The 18732-nt window shown below is 42.2% G+C and overlaps 1 long non-coding RNA gene across 1 annotated transcript; it reads right to left on the reverse strand.

Annotated features, from left to right (window-relative positions):
* Nucleotides 1-3153: 3153 nt before the first annotated feature.
* LOC140106402 (uncharacterized) lies at nucleotides 3154-17538 on the reverse strand. Its single transcript, XR_011850780.1, has 3 exons — nucleotides 17408-17538; nucleotides 16024-16138; nucleotides 3154-3432 (listed from the first exon to the last, which is right to left on the reverse strand). It is a non-coding gene; the product is annotated as an uncharacterized lncRNA (long non-coding RNA).
* Nucleotides 17539-18732: the final 1194 nt, after the last annotated feature.

Below are 18732 nucleotides of genomic sequence, written 5' to 3' on the forward strand. Positions count from 1 at the left end.
ATCCCCCAGCATCCTCCAGCCTCATCCTATTGTCCTCCAGCATCCTCCAGCCTCATTCTATTATCCCCCAGCCTCCCCCAGCCTCATCCTCCTAACCTCTTGCCTCCTCCTGTCCTCCCACCTCCTCCTATAGTCTTTTACACATTTAGTCCTCCTTGCTCGCACCAATTTGGGGCGTTAGCTGCAATACTTAACCCTGCTGTATGGAGAACGCTCTGTCTGTGACCCCTCTCCATACCCCCTTGCCTCTTGCTGACGTACTGTTACTCCAGTCAGTGGCAATGGGTTAATAGCTGATCTCCAAAACAACCCCTTCAGGTTACACATACCTACACATATAAATACACTCTAGTCACACATAGACACATGTACTCCATATTACACTCACATGTTACACTATGACATAAGTGGCAGTCACCTATTCAGTTATTTATTGGTGTCTCCTGTGGAGCCCTCAGTCAGCAGAGGGTTAAATGTGGGGGAAGAGAGGACACAGCACAGAGCAGGAATAAGAGGAGTCAGAGCACATGGAGTACAGAGCAGGATTACTTCTTACTTGTGAGGCTGCTCTCCACCTGCAGCCCTGGTGTCAGACATCTCTCCCTCTGTCCTCTCTGTGACCCGACAACTGAACGGAGCTGCAGAGGAGACTTCTCACACTGTGCCCCATATCAGCTCATCTCCTGCTGCTGTGAACCGGGAGATTGTGTCTCTCAGGCAGAGACTGACACTGGGGGCGGAGCCGGCACTGAGGAGGCAGAAGACTCCGCACTGCCAGGTATAATAAACACTACAACCTGCAGCTCCTGCCGCGTGTTCTCCGCTCTGCATTGTGTCGGGACCACAAGCCAGTTGTTCCGGGACAATGCAGAGCTTATCGGGACATTATCTTATCTATCCGGGGCAGCGGGGCAGGTCTGAAAAACCGTGACTGTCCCGTCAAAAGCGGGACGGTTGGGAGCTATGGTTACAGGTTTATCACTGATCCAGCTGGTCCACCAATAACAGCTGATCAAGCTCTCAGCGAATCAGCTGACAGCATCTGGCAGCAAACATTTGAAGAGAAAAAAGGCGGGAACGCTACCACAGGAAAGAGCAATATAAATACACTAAGTTTTACCTCATGAACATATTAACCCCTTCCCTGCTAAACACTGAATAGGCTAACAAGCCTATGTAATTCATTAATTACACGGAAACCATGTGACACCATGTTCTTTTCTAAACTGCCCTGTATGTGAGCTGACTGCCATTAAATAAGGTATGGGAAGTGATACAAAAGCAGCATTATCTAGAGCAGGGGTCCCCAAACATTTTACATAGGGGGCCGTTCTCTGTCCCTCTCAGACTGTTGGAGGGCCGGACTGAAGTTTAAAATTAAAAAAAATATAAGAAATTCCTTGAAAACACAGCGCTAGCGGTACATGTGACCGCATCTGTAATACACTGGGCCCCCCTCAATTAATTATTTAATATACTGCACCCCTTTGTGAACTATTTTATTTATTGGCCCAATTAATGAATCAATTGGGTCAATTAATTATTAAATATGCTGCTCCCCCCCATTAATTACTAGACTGCCCCTCATAATTAATTATATCCTATGCTGCCCCTCATAATTAATTATTTCCTATACCCCCACCATTCATTCTTTCCTATGCTGCCCCTCATAATTAATTCTTTCCTATACCCCCACCATTAATTCTTTCCTATGCTGCCCCTCATAATTAATTATATCCTATGCTGCCCCTTATGAGAGGCAGCATAGGAAATAATTATAATAAATTATTTCCTATGCTGCTCCTCATAATTAATTATTCCCTATGTTGCCCCTCCATTATTATTTTCACTAATGGCCCCATAATTCATTACTTCGTATATTGGGGTCGCCACAATCTTTCTACTGCTGTTTTAAAAAAATAAATAAATAAAAAACCTGTACTTACCGCTGGCTCCCGCGTCTTTTCTTCTTCCTGCGGCCGGGCAGGAAGGGGTGCGCGGCCGCGTGATGACGTAATCACTCGGCCGCGCATCCAGGTTCAAGGAGCGATGTGCGTCGGGGTTGTCTTCGGCCACATCGCTCCAGTTATAGTGCTCGAGCGGCCGTTTCCGGCCGCATCAGGCACTATACAGTGACAGGCAGGAGCTTCCTGTCCGGACGGACAGAGGCCCCTGCCCGACCACCATAGGCCGCGGCCTAATCATTGACACGATTGTCAATGCCAGCGCCGAGCCCCGGATTTATCATTTGGGGGCACCCGGGTGCTGGATGGGATGGGGGCCGGATAGAAATCTAGAGGGTAAATATGGGGGGGAGGGTGACATGGATGTAAAGTTCAAAGCTACTGAAGAAGAAGCATCTTGCTTCCAAACATGTCTAGTTAAAACATTCTGAGCAGCAACATTACATGATTAATCCCAATTCACTGGCTATTCACTAAAAAACGCAAACTGTAAAACTGCAAACAAAATTGCGAACTTTCTCCACCCGGAGGACACTTTCCGTAAAGAATATAAGGAAAGATCCTATCAAACTTACATGGTGTGATGTGGTCTGTGTCCACACCAAACAGTATGTATGCACCCAACCCAGACTGCATGAAAAGGCAACCTTCTAGCGGAACACGAGCATCAGAGTTGGCGCTCTCAAACGCCATTACGCAACACACGCCGTTGTAGATTTAATGGAACAGATCACGAACACTCCACACAGCGTCTCCCCATCTCTTTGCACAGCAAACAAGGGTACAAATACAGAGGAAACTTTGATTCCCAGTCTCTACCCACTGGGGCAAACGTCTGCGATCGGGAATGAGCCGCCGGTGTTTTGCATTAATTTAATGTTCCTAACTTCACAGTGACATTTGCACGAAAATTGGGTTCTGTTACAAATATACACTACAGGTGTAGGGCCCTACATCCTGTTAGTCAAAAGCCTCCTGGATATTAATACACCTTTTTTATGCTTTACACACTGTTTTGTCATTTACCTTTATGAATTAATTTTTCTACATGCATGTGTATATGTGTATATGCATGTGTAGATTGCAATTTGTATAGGAATAACTGTGTCTTGGATTATTTTTTTTATTGTTCACTTCTTATTTTATATGTTTCATATATTGTAAGATTAAAAGCAACATGGGTGATTAAAAAGTCTGAAACCGATCTTTGGCAGTGCCCACATTTGCAAATTCTTTATTGAAATATCCTGTTTGAAGTTCAGATATACTGGGGTAGCACCCAAGACCAGTTAGATAAGAAAAACAATAAGTGCCACTAAGCAAGTTTTGCATCAGGTTGATTACATTTCCAAATATCACTGATGAAATGGTCATTATGGTAGAAGCACATCTTCATCGAACACATTCTTCTTCAGACGATAACTGCACAGAAGATCCATGTCTTCAGCTTTCTCCAATCACTAGAAATCTGTAATAAGAAGATGACATGCGTCAAATAATAGCCCTCCACCAATACCGTCCACCACCATCTCATCAACACTAAAAGGATTAGATCCCTTAATCTATTAGACTTTCAATGAAAATGAAACAGACGTTTCAAGAACCAGCTTTAGACTACTACTGGACACCAGGCCTAAATATCCAATAATAGCCCTCCACTGATTCCCTCCACAACCATCCCACCAACACTAAAACGAGGGAATTACGAACCTTTACGCCTTTCAATGCAAAATAAAATAGAAGTTTCAGGAACCAGCTTTAGACTACTACTGAATACAGGACTAAGGATTCAATAATAGCCCCCCACTGATTCCGTCCACAACCATCCCACCAGCACTAAAAGGATTAGATCCATAACGAGGGAATTATGAACCTTTACGCCTTTCAATGCAAAATGAAATAGAAGTCTTAGGAACCAGCTTAAGACTACTACGGAATACAGGACTAAGAATCCAATAATAGCCCTCCACTGATTCCGTCCACAACCATCCCACCAGCACTAAAAGGATTAGATCCATAACGAGGGAATTATGAACCTTTACGCCTTTCAATGCAAAATGAAATAGAAGTCTTAGGAACCAGCTTAAGACTACTACGGAATACAGGACTAAGAATCCAATAATAGCCCTCCACTGATTCCGTCCACAACTATCCCACCAACACTAAAAGGATTAGATCCATAACGAGGGAATTACGAACCTTTACGCCTTTCAATGCAAAATGAAATAGAAGTCTCAGGAACCAGCTTTAGACTACTACTGGACACATGGCTAAGCATCCAATAATAGCCTCCACAACCATCCCACCAGCACTAAAAGGATTAGATCCATAATGAGGGAATTATGAACCTTTCCGCCTTTCAATGCAAAATGAAATAGAAGTCTCAGGAACCAGCTTTAGACTACTACTGAATAAAGGACTAAGAATCCAATAATGATCCCCCACTGATTCCGTCCACAACCATCCCACCAACACTAAAACGAGGGAATTACGAACCTTTACGCCTTTCAATGCAAAATGAAATAGAAGTCTCAGGAACCAGCTTTAGACTACTACTGATTACAGGACTAGGAATCCAATAATAGCCCTCCACTGATTCCGTCCACAACTATCCCACCAACACTAAAAGGATTAGATCCATAACGAGGGAATTACGAACCTTTACGCCTTTCAATGCAAAATGAAATAGAAGTCTCAGGAACCAGCTTTAGACTACTACTTAATACAGGACTAAGCATCCAATAATAGCCCTCCACTGATTCCGTCCACAACCATCCCACCAGCACTAAAAGCATTAGATCCATAATGAGGGAATTATGAACCTTTACGCCTTTCAATGCAAAATGAAATAGAAGTCTCAGGAACCAGCTTTAGACTACTACTGAATAAAGGACTAAGAATCCAATAATGATCCCCCACTGATTCCGTCCACAACCATCCCACCAACACTAAAACGAGGGAATTACGAACCTTTACGCCTTTCAATGCAAAATGAAATAGAAGTCTCAGGAACCAGCTTTAGACTACTACTGATTACAGGACTAGGAATCCAATAATAGCCCTCCACTGATTCCGTCCACAACTATCCCACCAACACTAAAAGGATTAGATCCATAACGAGGGAATTACGAACCTTTACGCCTTTCAATGCAAAATGAAATAGAAGTCTCAGGAACCAGCTTTAGACTACTACTTAATACAGGACTAAGCATCCAATAATAGCCCTCCACTGATTCCGTCCACAACCATCCCACCAGCACTAAAAGCATTAGATCCATAATGAGGGAATTATGAACCTTTACGCCTTTCAATGCAAAATGAAATAGAAGTCTCAGGAACCAGCTTTATACTACTCCTGGACACATGGCAAAGCATCAAATAATAGCCCTCCACCGATTCCGTCCACAACCATCCCACCAACACTAAAACGAGGGAATTACGAGCCTTTACGCCTTTCAATGCAAAATGAAATAGAAGTCTCAGGAACCAGCTTTAGACTACTACTGAATACAGGACTAAGAATCCAATAATAATCCCCCACTGATTCCGTCCACAACCATCCCACCAACACTAAAACGAGGGAATTACGAACCTTTACGCCTTTCAATGCAAAATGAAATAGAAGTCTCAGGAACCAGCTTTAGACTACTACTTAATACAGGACTAAGCATCCAATAATAGCCCTTCACAACCATCCCACCAACACTAAAAGGATTAGATCCATAACGAGGGAATTATGAACCTTTATGCCTTTCAATGCAAAATGAAATAGAAGTCTCAGGAACCAGCTTTATACTACTACTGGACACATGGCTAAGCATCCAATAATAGTCCCACACTGATTCCGTCCACAACCATCCCACCAACACTAAAACGAGGGAATTACGAACCTTTATGCCTTTCAATGCAAAATGAAATAGAAGTCACAGGAACCAGCTTTATACTACTCCTGGACACATGGCAAAGCATCCAATAATAGCCCTCCACCGATTCCGTCCACAACCACCCCACCAACACTAAAAGGATTAGATCCATTACGAGGGAATTACGAGCCTTTACGCCTTTCAATGCAAAATGAAATAGAAGTCTCAGGAACCAGCTTAAGACTACTACTGATTACAGGACTAAGAATCCAATAATAGTCCCCCACTGATTCCGTCCACAACCATCCCACCAACACTAAAACGAGGCAATTACGAACCTTTATGCCTTTCAATGCAAAATGAAATAGAAGTCACAGGAACCAGCTTTATACTACTACTGGACACATGGCTAAGCATCCAATAATAGCCCTCCACCGATTCCGTCCACAACCATCCCACCAGCACTAAAAGGATTAGATCCATAATGAGGGAATTATGAACCTTTCCGCCTTTCAATGCAAAATGAAATAGAAGTCTCAGGAACCAGCTTAAGACTACTACTGATTACAGGACTAAGAATCCAATAATAGCCCCCCACTGATTCCGTCCACAACCATCCCACCAGCACTAAAAGGATTAGATACATAATGAGGGAATTACGAGCCTTTATGCCTTTCAATGCAAAATGAAATAGAAGTCTCAGGAACCAGCTTTATACTACTCCTGGACACATGGCAAAGCATCAAATAATAGCCCTCCACCGATTCCGTCCACAACCATCCCACCAACACTAAAACGAGGGAATTACGAACCTTTACGCCTTTCAATGCAAAATGAAATAGAAGTCTCAGGAACCAGCTTTAGACTACTACTTAATACAGGACTAAGCATTTAATAATAGCCCTCCACTGATTCCGTCCACAACCATCCCACCAGCAGTAAAAGCATTAGATCCATAATGAGGGAATTATGAACCTTTACGCCTTTCAATGCAAAATGAAATAGAAGTCTCAGGAACCAGCTTTATACTACTCCTGGACACATGGCAAAGCATCAAATAATAGCCCTCCACCGATTCCGTCCACAACCATCCCACCAACACTAAAACGAGGGAATTACGAGCCTTTACGCCTTTCAATGCAAAATGAAATAGAAGTCTCAGGAACCAGCTTTAGACTACTACTGATTACAGGACTAGGAATCCAATAATAGCCCTCCACTGATTCCGTCCACAGCTATCCCACCAACACTAAAAGGATTAGATCCATAACGAGGGAATTACGAACCTTTACGCCTTTCAATGCAAAATGAAATAGAAGTCTCAGGAACCAGCTTTAGACTACTACTTAATACAGGACTAAGCATCCAATAATAGCCCTCCACTGATTCCGTCCACAACCATCCCACCAGCACTAAAAGCATTAGATCCATAATGAGGGAATTATGAACCTTTACGCCTTTCAATGCAAAATGAAATAGAAGTCTCAGGAACCAGCTTTATACTACTCCTGGACACATGGCAAAGCATCAAATAATAGCCCTCCACCGATTCCGTCCACAACCATCCCACCAACACTAAAACGAGGGAATTACGAGCCTTTACGCCTTTCAATGCAAAATGAAATAGAAGTCTCAGGAACCAGCTTTAGACTACTACTGAATACAGGACTAAGAATCCAATAATAATCCCCCACTGATTCCGTCCACAACCATCCCACCAACACTAAAACGAGGGAATTACGAACCTTTACGCCTTTCAATGCAAAATGAAATAGAAGTCTCAGGAACCAGCTTTAGACTACTACTTAATACAGGACTAAGCATCCAATAATAGCCCTTCACAACCATCCCACCAACACTAAAAGGATTAGATCCATAACGAGGGAATTATGAACCTTTATGCCTTTCAATGCAAAATGAAATAGAAGTCTCAGGAACCAGCTTTATACTACTACTGGACACATGGCTAAGCATCCAATAATAGTCCCACACTGATTCCGTCCACAACCATCCCACCAACACTAAAACGAGGGAATTACGAACCTTTATGCCTTTCAATGCAAAATGAAATAGAAGTCACAGGAACCAGCTTTATACTACTCCTGGACACATGGCAAAGCATCCAATAATAGCCCTCCACCGATTCCGTCCACAACCATCCCACCAACACTAAAAGGATTAGATCCATTACGAGGGAATTACGAGCCTTTACGCCTTTCAATGCAAAATGAAATAGAAGTCTCAGGAACCAGCTTAAGACTACTACTGATTACAGGACTAAGAATCCAATAATAGCCCCCCACTGATTCCGTCCACAACCATCCCACCAGCACTAAAAGGATTAGATCCATAATGAGGGAATTATGAACCTTTACGCCTTTCAATGCAAAATGAAATAGAAGTCTCAGGAACCAGCTTAAGACTACTACTGATTACAGGACTAAGAATCCAATAATAGTCCCCCACTGATTCCGTCCACAACCATCCCACCAACACTAAAACGAGGCAATTACGAACCTTTATGCCTTTCAATGCAAAATGAAATAGAAGTCACAGGAACCAGCTTTATACTACTACTGGACACATGGCTAAGCATCCAATAATAGCCCTCCACCGATTCCGTCCACAACCATCCCACCAGCACTAAAAGGATTAGATCCATAATGAGGGAATTACGAACCTTTACGCCTTTCAATGCAAAATGAAATAGAAGTCTCAGGAACCAGCTTAAGACTACTACTGAATACAGGACTAAGAATCCAATCATAGCCGTCTACCAATTCCGTCCACAACCATCCCACCAACACTAAAAGGATTAGATCCATAACGAGGGAATTATGAACCTTTATGCCTTTCAATGCAAAATGAAATAGAAGTCTCAGCAACCAGCTTTATACTACTACTGATTAAAGGACTAAGAATCCAATAATAGCCCTCCACTGATTCCGTCCACAACCATCCCACCAGCACTAAAAGGATTAGATCCATAATGAGGGAATTATGAACCTTTCTGCCTTTCAATGCAAAATGAAATAGAAGTCTCAGCAACCAGCTTTAGACTACTACTGAATACAGGACTAAGAATCCAATAATAGTCCCCCACTGATTCCGTCCACAACCATCCCACCAATACTAAAACGAGGGAATTACGAACCTTTATGCCTTTCAATGCAAAATGAAATAGAAGTCACAGGAACCAGCTTTATACTACTACTGGACACATGGCAAAGCATCAAATAATAGCCCTCCACCGATTCCGTCCACAACCATCCCACCAACACTAAAACGAGGTAATTACGAACCTTTACGCCTTTCAATGCAAAATGAAATAGAAGTCTCAGGAACCAGCTTTAGACTACTACTGAATACAGGACTAAGAATCCAATAATAGCCCCCCACTGATTCCGTCCACAACCATCCCACCAGCACTAAAAGGATTAGATCCATAATGAGGGAATTACGAGCCTTTATGCCTTTCAATGCAAAATGAAATAGAAGTCTCAGGAACCAGCTTTATACTACTCCTGGACACATGGCAAAGCATCCAATAATAGCCCTCCACCGATTCCGTCCACAACCATCCCACCAACACTAAAACGAGGGAATTACGAACCTTTACGCCTTTCAATGCAAAATGAAATAGAAGTCTCAGGAACCAGCTTTAGACTACTACTGAATACAGGACTAAGGATCCAATAATAGCCACCCACTGATTCCGTCCACAACCATCCCACCAGCACTAAAAGGATTAGATCCATAACGAGGGAATTACGAACCTTTATGCCTTTCAATGCAAAATGAAATAGAAGTCACAGGAACCAGCTTTATACTACTACTGGACACATGGCTAAGCATCCAATAATAGCCCTCCACCGATTCCGTCCACAACCATCCCACCAACACTAAAACGAGGGAATTACGAACCTTTACGCCTTTCAATGCAAAATGAAATAGAAGTCTCAGGAACCAGCTTTATACTACTACTGGACACATGGCTAAGCATCCAATAATAGCCCTCCACCGATTCCGTCCACAACCATCCCACCAACACTAAAAGGATTAGATCCATAATGAGGGAATTATGAACCTTTACGCCTTTCAATGCAAAATGAAATAGAAGTCTTAGGAACCAGCTTAAGACTACTACTGAATACAGGACTAAGAATCCAATAATAGCCGTCTACCAATTCCGTCCGCAACCATCCCACCAACACTAAAAGGATTAGATCCATAACGAGGGAATTATGAACCTTTATGCCTTTCAATGCAAAATGAAATAGAAGTCTCAGGAACCAGGTTTATACTACTCCTGGACACATGGCTAAGCATCCAATAATAGCCCTCCACAACCTTCCCACCAACACTAAAATGATTAGATCCATAAGAAGGGAATTATGAACCTTTACACCTTTCAATGCAAAATGAAATAGAAGTCTCAGGAACCAGCTTTAGACTACTACTGGACACATGGCTAAGCATCCAATAATAGTCCCCCACTGATTCCGTCTACAACCATCCCACCAACACTAAAAGGATTAGATCCATAACGAGGGAATTACGAACCTTTACGCCTTTCAATGCAAAATGAAATAGAAGTCTCAGGAACCAGCTTTAGACTACTACTGAATACAGGACTAAGAATCCAATAATAGCCGTCTACCAATTCCGTCCACAACTATCCCATCAACACTAAAAGGATTAGATCCATTACGAGGGAATTACGATCCTTTACGCCTTTCAATGCAAAATGAAATAGAAGTCTCAGGAACCAGCTTTAGACTACTACTGAATACAGGACTAAGAATCCAATAATAGCCCTCCACTGATTCCGTCCACAACCATCCCACCAACACTAAAACGAGGCAAATACGATCCTTTATGCCTTTCAATGCAAAATGAAATAGAAGTCTCAGGAACCAGCTTTATACTACTCCTGGACACATGGCAAAGCATCAAATAATAGCCCTCCACCGATTCCGTCCACAACCATCCCACCAACACTAAAACGAGGGAATTACGAACCTTTACGCCTTTCAATGCAAAATGAAATAGAAGTCTCAGGAACCAGCTTTAGACTACTACTGAATACAGGACTAAGAATCCAATAATAGCCCTCCACATCCATCCCACCAACACTAAAAGGATTAGATCCATAACGAGGGAATTATGAACCTTTACGCCTTTCAATGCAAAATGAAATAGAAGTCTCAGGAACCAGCTTAAGACTACTACAGAATACAGGACTAAGAATCCAATTGTAGCCCTCCACCGATTCCGTCCACAACCGTCCCACCAACACTAAAAGGATTAGATCCATAACGAGGGAATTACGAACCTTTACGCCTTTCAATGCAAAATGAAATAGAAGTCTCAGGAACCAGCTTAAGACTACTACGGAATACAGGACTAAGAATCCAATAATAGCCGTCTCCCAATTCCGTCCACAACCATCCCACCAACACTAAAAGGATTAGATCCATAACGAGGGAATTATGAACCTTTACGCCTTTCAATGCAAAATGAAATAGAAGTCTCAGGAACCAGCTTAAGACTACTACAGAATACAGGACTAAGAATCCAATTGTAGCCCTCCAACGATTCTGTCCACAACCATCCCACCAACACAAAAAGGATTAGATCCATAACAAGGGAATTACGAACCTTTACGGCTTTCAATGCAAAATGAAATAGAAGTCTCAGCAACCAGCTTTATACTACTACTGGACACATGGCTAAGCATCCAATAATAGCCCTCCACCGATTCCGTATACAACCATCCCACCAACACAAAAAGGATTAAATCCATAACGAGGGAATTATGAACCTTTACGCCTTTCAATGCAAAATGAAATAGAAGTCTCAGGAACCAGCTTTAGACTACTACTGAATACAGGACTAAGAATCCAATAATAGCCCCCCACTGATTCCGTCCACAACCATCCCACCAGCACTAAAAGGATTAGATCCATAATGAGGGAATTATGAACCTTTACGCCTTTCAATGCAAAATGAAATAGAAGTCTCAGGAACCAGCTTTATACTAGTACTGGACACATGGCTAAGCATCCAATAATAGCCCTCCACCGATTCTGTACACAACCATCCCACCAACACTAAAAGGATTAGATCCATAATGAGGGAATTATGAACCTTTACGCCTTTCAATGCAAAATGAAATAGAAGTCTCAGGAACCAGCTTTATACTACTACTGGACACATGGCTAAGCATCCAATAATAGCCCTCCACAGATTCTGTACACAACCATCCCACCAACACTAAAAGGATTAGATCCATAATGAGGGAATTACGAACCTTTACGCCTTTCAATGCAAAATGAAATAGAAGTCTCAGGAACCAGCTTTATACTACTACTGAACACATGGCTAAGCATCCAATAATAGCCCTCCACCGACTCCGTCCACAACCATCCCACCAACACTAAAACGAGGGAATTACGAGCCTTTACGCCTTTCAATGCAAAATGAAATAGAAGTCACAGGAACCAGCTTTAGACTACTACTGCATACAGGACTAAGAATCCAATAATAGCCGTCTACCAATTCCGTCCACAACCATCCCACCAAGACTAAAAGGATTAGATCCATAACGAGGGAATTATGAACCTTTATGCCTTTCAATGCAAAATGAAATAGAAGTCTCAGGAACCAGCTTTATACTACTACTGATTACAGGACTAAGAATCCAATGATAGCCCTCCACTGATTCCGTCCACAACCATCCCACCAGCACTAAAAGGATTAGATCCATAATGAGGGAATTATGAACCTTTACGCCTTTCAATGCAAAATGAAATAGAAGTCTCAGGAAATAGCTTTATACTACTACTGGACACATGGCTAAGCATCCAATAATAGTCCCCCACTGATTCCGTCCACAACCATCCCACCAACACTAAAACGAGGGAATTACGAACCTTTATGCCTTTCAATGCAAAATGAAGTAGAAGTCACAGGAACCAGCTTTATACTACTACTGGACACATGGTTAAGCATCCAATAATAGCCCTCCACCGATTCTGTCCACAACCATCCCACCAGCAGTAAAAGGATTAGATCCATAATGAGGGAATTATGAACCTTTCCGCCTTTCAATGCAAAATGAAATAGAAGTCTCAGGAACCAGCTTTAGACTACTACTGAATACAGGACTAAGAATCCAATAATAGTCCCCCACTGATTCCGTCCACAACCATCCCACCAACACTAAAACGAGGGAATTACGAACCTTTATGCCTTTCAATGCAAAATGAAATAGAAGTCACAGGAACCAGCTTTATACTACTACTACTGGACACATGGCTAAGCATCCAATAATAGCCCTCCACCGATTCCGTCCACAACCATCCCACCAACACTAAAAGGATTAGTTCCATAACGAGGGAATTACGAACCTTTACGCCTTTCAATGCAAAATGAAATAGAAGTCTCAGGAACCAGCTTAAGACTACTACTGAATACAGGACTAAGAATCCAATAATAGCCGTCTACCAATTCTGTCCACAAACATCCCACCAACACTAAAAGGATTAGATCCATAATGAGGGAATTATGAACCTTTACGCCTTTCAATGCAAAATGAAATAGAAGTCTCAGGAACCAGCTTTATACTACTACTGGACACATGGCTAAGCATCCAATAATAGCCCTCCACCGATTCTGTACACAACCATCCCACCAACACTAAAAGGATTAGATCCATAATGAGGGAATTACGAACCTTCACGCCTTTCAATGCAAAATGAAATAGAAGTCTCAGGAACCAGCTTTATACTACTACTGAACACATGGCTAAGCATCCAATAATAGCCCTCCACCGACTCCGTCCACAACCATCCCACCAACACTAAAACGAGGGAATTACGAGCCTTTACGCCTTTCAATGCAAAATGAAATAGAAGTCACAGGAACCAGCTTTAGACTACTACTGCATACAGGACTAAGAATCCAATAATAGCCGTCTACCAATTCCGTCCACAACCATCCCACCAACACTAAAACGAGGGAATTACGAGCCTTTATGCCTTTCAATGCAAAATGAAATAGAAGTCTCAGGAACCAGCTTTATACTACTCCTGGACACATGGCAAAGCATCAAATAATAGCCCTCCACCGATTCCGTCCACAACTATCCCACCAACACTAAAAGGATTAGATCCATAACGAGGGAATTATGAACCTTTACGCCTTTCAATGCAAAATGAAATAGAAGTCTCAGGAACCAGCTTAAGACTACTACTGAATACAGGACTAAGAATCCAATAATAGCCCCCCACTGATTCCGTCCACAACCATCCCACCAGCACTAAAAGGATTAGATCCATAATGAGGCAATTATGAACCTTTACACCTTTCAATGCAAAATGAAATAGAAGTCTCAGGAACCAGCTTTATACTACTACTGGACACATGGCTAAGCATCCAATAATAGCCCTCCACCGATTCTGTACACAACCATCCCACCAACACTAAAAGGATTAGATCCATAATGAGGGAATTATGAACCTTTACGCCTTTCAATGCAAAATGAAATAGAAGTCTCAGGAACCAGCTTTATACTACTACTGGACACATGGCTAAGCATCCAATAATAGCCCTCCACAGATTCTGTACACAACCATCCCACCAACACTAAAAGGATTAGATCCATAATGAGGGAATTACGTGCCTTTATGCCTTTCAATGCCAAATGAAATAGAAGTCTCAGGAACCAGCTTTATACTACTCCTGGACACATGGCAAAGCATCAAATAATAGCCCTTCACCGATTCCGTCCACAACCATCCCACCAACACTAAAACGAGGGAATTACGAACCTTTACGCATTTCAATGCAAAATGAAATAGAAGTCTCAGGAACCAGCTTTAGACTACTACTGAATACAGGACTAAGGATCCAATAATAGCCCCCCACTGATTCGGTCCACAACCATCCCACCAGCACTAAAAGGATTAGATCCATAACAAGGGAATTACGAGCCTTTACGCCTTTCAATGCAAAATGAAATAGAAGTCTCAGGAACCAGCTTTAGACTACTACTGAATACAGGACTAAGGATCCAATAATAGCCCCCCACTGATTCGGTCCACAACCATCCCACCAGCACTAAAAGGATTAGATCCATAACAAGGGAATTACGAGCCTTTATGCCTTTCAATGCAAAATGAAATAGAAGTCACAGGAACCAGCTTTATACTACTACTGAACACATGGCTAAGCATCCAATAATAGCCCCCCACTGATTCGGTCCACAACCATCCCACCAGCACTAAAAGGATTAGTTCCATAACGAGGGAATTACGAACCTTTACGCCTTTCAATGCAAAATGAAATAGAAGTCTCAGGAACCAGCTTAAGACTACTACTGAATACAGGACTAAGCATCCAATAATAGCCCTCCACAACCATCCCACCAACACTAAAAGGATTAGATCCATAACGAGGGAATTATGAACCTTTACGCCTTTCAATGCAAAATGAAATAGTCTAAAGCTGGTTCCTGAGACTTCTATTTCATTTTGCATGAAAGGCGTAAAGGTTCATAATTCCCTCGTTATGGATCTAATCCTTTTAGTGTTGGTGGGATGGTTGTAAATGGAATCGGTGGAGGGCTATTATTGGATGCTTAGCCATGTGTCCAGTAGTAGTCTAAAGCTGGTTCCTGAGACTTCTACTACTGAGTACAGGACTAAGAATCCAATAATAGCCCCCAACTGATTTCGTCCACAACCATCCCACCAACACTAAAAGGATTTGATCCATAATGAGGGAATTTTGAACCTTTACACCTTACAATGCAAAATGAAATAGAAGTCTCAGGAACCAGCTTTAGACTACTACTGGACACATGGCTAAGCATCCAATAATAGCCCTCCACCGATTCCGTACACAACCATCCTACCAACACAAAAAGGATTAGATCCATAACGAGGGAATTACGAACCTTTACGCCTTTCAATGCAAAATGAAATAGAAGTCTCAGGAACCAGCTTAAGACTACTACTGGACACCAGGCCTAAATATCCAATAACAGCCCTCCACCAATTCCCTCCACAACCATCCCACCAACACTAAAAGGATTAGATCCATAACGAGGGAATTACGAGCCTTTAGGCCTTTCAATGCAAAATGAAATAGAAGTCTCAGGAACCAGCTTTAGACTACCAATGGGAACCTACCAGTTTTTTTGTATTGTTTAATGCCATGTACACGAAACGAGCATTGCCCGGCAGGGTAGTCTGTTCTTTCAAAACCTTTTGGGGTCCAATAGACAATGAAGTGAACTTTCCAGACCTACAATAAAAAACAAGATGAGAGGGGTCAAAACACCTTCCCATAAATTGACAAATGTCAACACATGAAAACAGAGCAAAAAATAATGTATTGCTAGCTTTTTCTAGAAGCATTAGCTATTGCTATATTTTTCAGGCAGGGTGGGGGACTTTACACCATTGAGTTGTACGGTGTCCAGTCATTTTACAAATGATCTTTACTAATCTACACTTGCTAATCTTAACACTACACTACAGGACACCACTTTTATCACGGTAATAAAAGAATAACCCCTCAATTACTCCAGTAAAAGAGTCACAAAAACAGCTGGGAATAGGGAGGATTTGTGCCACCAAAACATTGTCCATTTAACCAGATGCAGGTAGTTAATAACAAGTTACAATTCCCGCCAATTTCTTTTTACTTGCCGAATTTTTATAGATGAATGAGATTTTCATAAAAGAGGGAATTTTAATAAGAATATTTAACACAAATGGTCCAACTGGCCCATCCGTGTACTGGGGGAAACAACCAGAGGGCACCAATATGAGAAGGGTGCCACCATTTTGAGAGGGAGATGAGGAAGAGGGATCCGGTGGCGCACGTGGCGTTTTGAACCCATTTTTGGGCCGTTTTAAAGCAGTCCATTAAAAAACGCAAGCGTTTTTTGAAAGTGCATCCGCTTTTGACCGATTTAACCAATTTAACTAATTAAAACGTGTCAAAAACTGATGCATTTTTTAACGGACTGCTTAAAATGAGGTGCGAAAGAGGGATCTACCAGCTTGAAAGGGAAATGAGAAAAGGAAGACCACAATTTTAAGAGGGAGATGAGAAAGAAGGATCCACCAGTTGTATAGGAATTTGAGAAAAAGGGATCTACCAGTTTGAGAGGGAGATGAGAACAGGGAGGTCGCCATTTTGAGAGGGTGAGGAGAAAGGGCCCACAATATGAACAAAGCCTTATGCAGCACTCACTATGTGTTTGCACTAGGTATTAAAAACACATTACATGCAAACACAATGGGAAAAAGTAATCAGAACCCAACATCAATAATCATGCGTTTTGCCTGATGTGTTTGCGATGCGTTTTCCAAGCCCAACCCGGTTTATAGCCTATATGAGGGGGTGAGTAGTATCTCATGCAGGTTCTATAAAATATAATCCCACATTTAATACAGCCATGTAATAAAAGTGAATAGCATAGACAAATCAGCATAGACAAAAGCAGATACAAATAACAAACACAACAAATCAGCATTTTCAAGAGCCATAAGGCAAGCATCTCACATATTTCATTGGCGCTCTCTGCTGCCCTCCTCCACAGTCTGCTGCACACCAGTCCTCATCACCTCCAGGAATGACAAAAACCAACAAACCTGTTGGCATTGAAGATCTTAATTGGTCTTAATTGATGAGACACACCCTGTCCCTAGTTGTGTGCACAAACACCCTTTCACTGTTGAACACATTTTATTAGTGATTTTTTTTTTTTGCAGCGCTTTTCATTCATTTTAAAAATAGATTAACAGCTGCAGCCACATGTCTGCTGAGAGTGGCATTCATTTGGTTAAAATCTGTTAAGCTTTGTTCACATTTGGCATTTGCATTGAGTTTTGAAACACAACAGCCAGATGAAAATTGCAGTTAACATTTGCATTGACAAAGTGCAATGTTAACATGTGCATTTACATCATGTTAACACACATTCATAAAATGCAAATATTAACGCCACATTGACATTGCGTTTTGTAAGGCAATTCTTCTAAGCTGTTGTATTGTGTTTTAAACACAGCAGCCTCCACTCAATAGTAAGATGTACAGCAGCAACCAAAACTCAATAGTAAGATGTACAGCAGCAACCAAAACTCAATAGTAAGATGTCCAGTAGCGGCCTACACTAAATAAAATGACCAGCCTCCACTCAATAAAATGACCGGCAGCCAGTGGGGTAACTAGTAGAGGCTGGGCCCCATGACAAACTTCTGCATGGGGCCCCCCTCCCCCTTAGGGCGAAATCACACAAACATGTGCCCGCCGTACCATAGCACGGCAGGCAAACGTCGGCACATGGAGGAGGGGGTGAGTGCTGCTCCCCCCCCCTTTCCTTAGCAATGTATGGCGCACATCGGCGTATTACAGGAAAAGATAGGCAGCAGCCACCTTTCAATGATATGTCCAGCAGGAGCCTCCATTCAATGATATGTCCAGGAGCAGCCTCCATTCAATGATATGTCCAGCAGCAGCCTCCATTCAATGATATGTCCAGCAGGAGCCTCCATTCAATGATATGTCCAGCAGCAGCCTCCATTCAATGATATGTCCAGCAGCAGCCCCCATTCAATGATATGTCCAGGAGCAGAATCCATTCAATGCTATGTCCAGCAGCAACCTCCATTCAATGATATGTCCAGCAGCAGCCTCCACTCAATGAAACTTCTAGCAGCAGCCTCCATCCAATGATATGTCCAGCAGCAGCCTCCATTCAATGATATGTCCAGCAGCAGCCTCCATTCAATGATATGTCCAGGAGCAGCCTCCATTCAATGATATGTCCAGCAGCAGCCTCCATTCAATCATATGTCCAGCAGCAGCCTCCATTTAATCATATGTCC

Source organism: Engystomops pustulosus, chromosome 11, assembly GCF_040894005.1.
Source record: "Engystomops pustulosus chromosome 11, aEngPut4.maternal, whole genome shotgun sequence".
Lineage (NCBI taxonomy): Eukaryota > Metazoa > Chordata > Amphibia > Anura > Leptodactylidae > Engystomops > Engystomops pustulosus.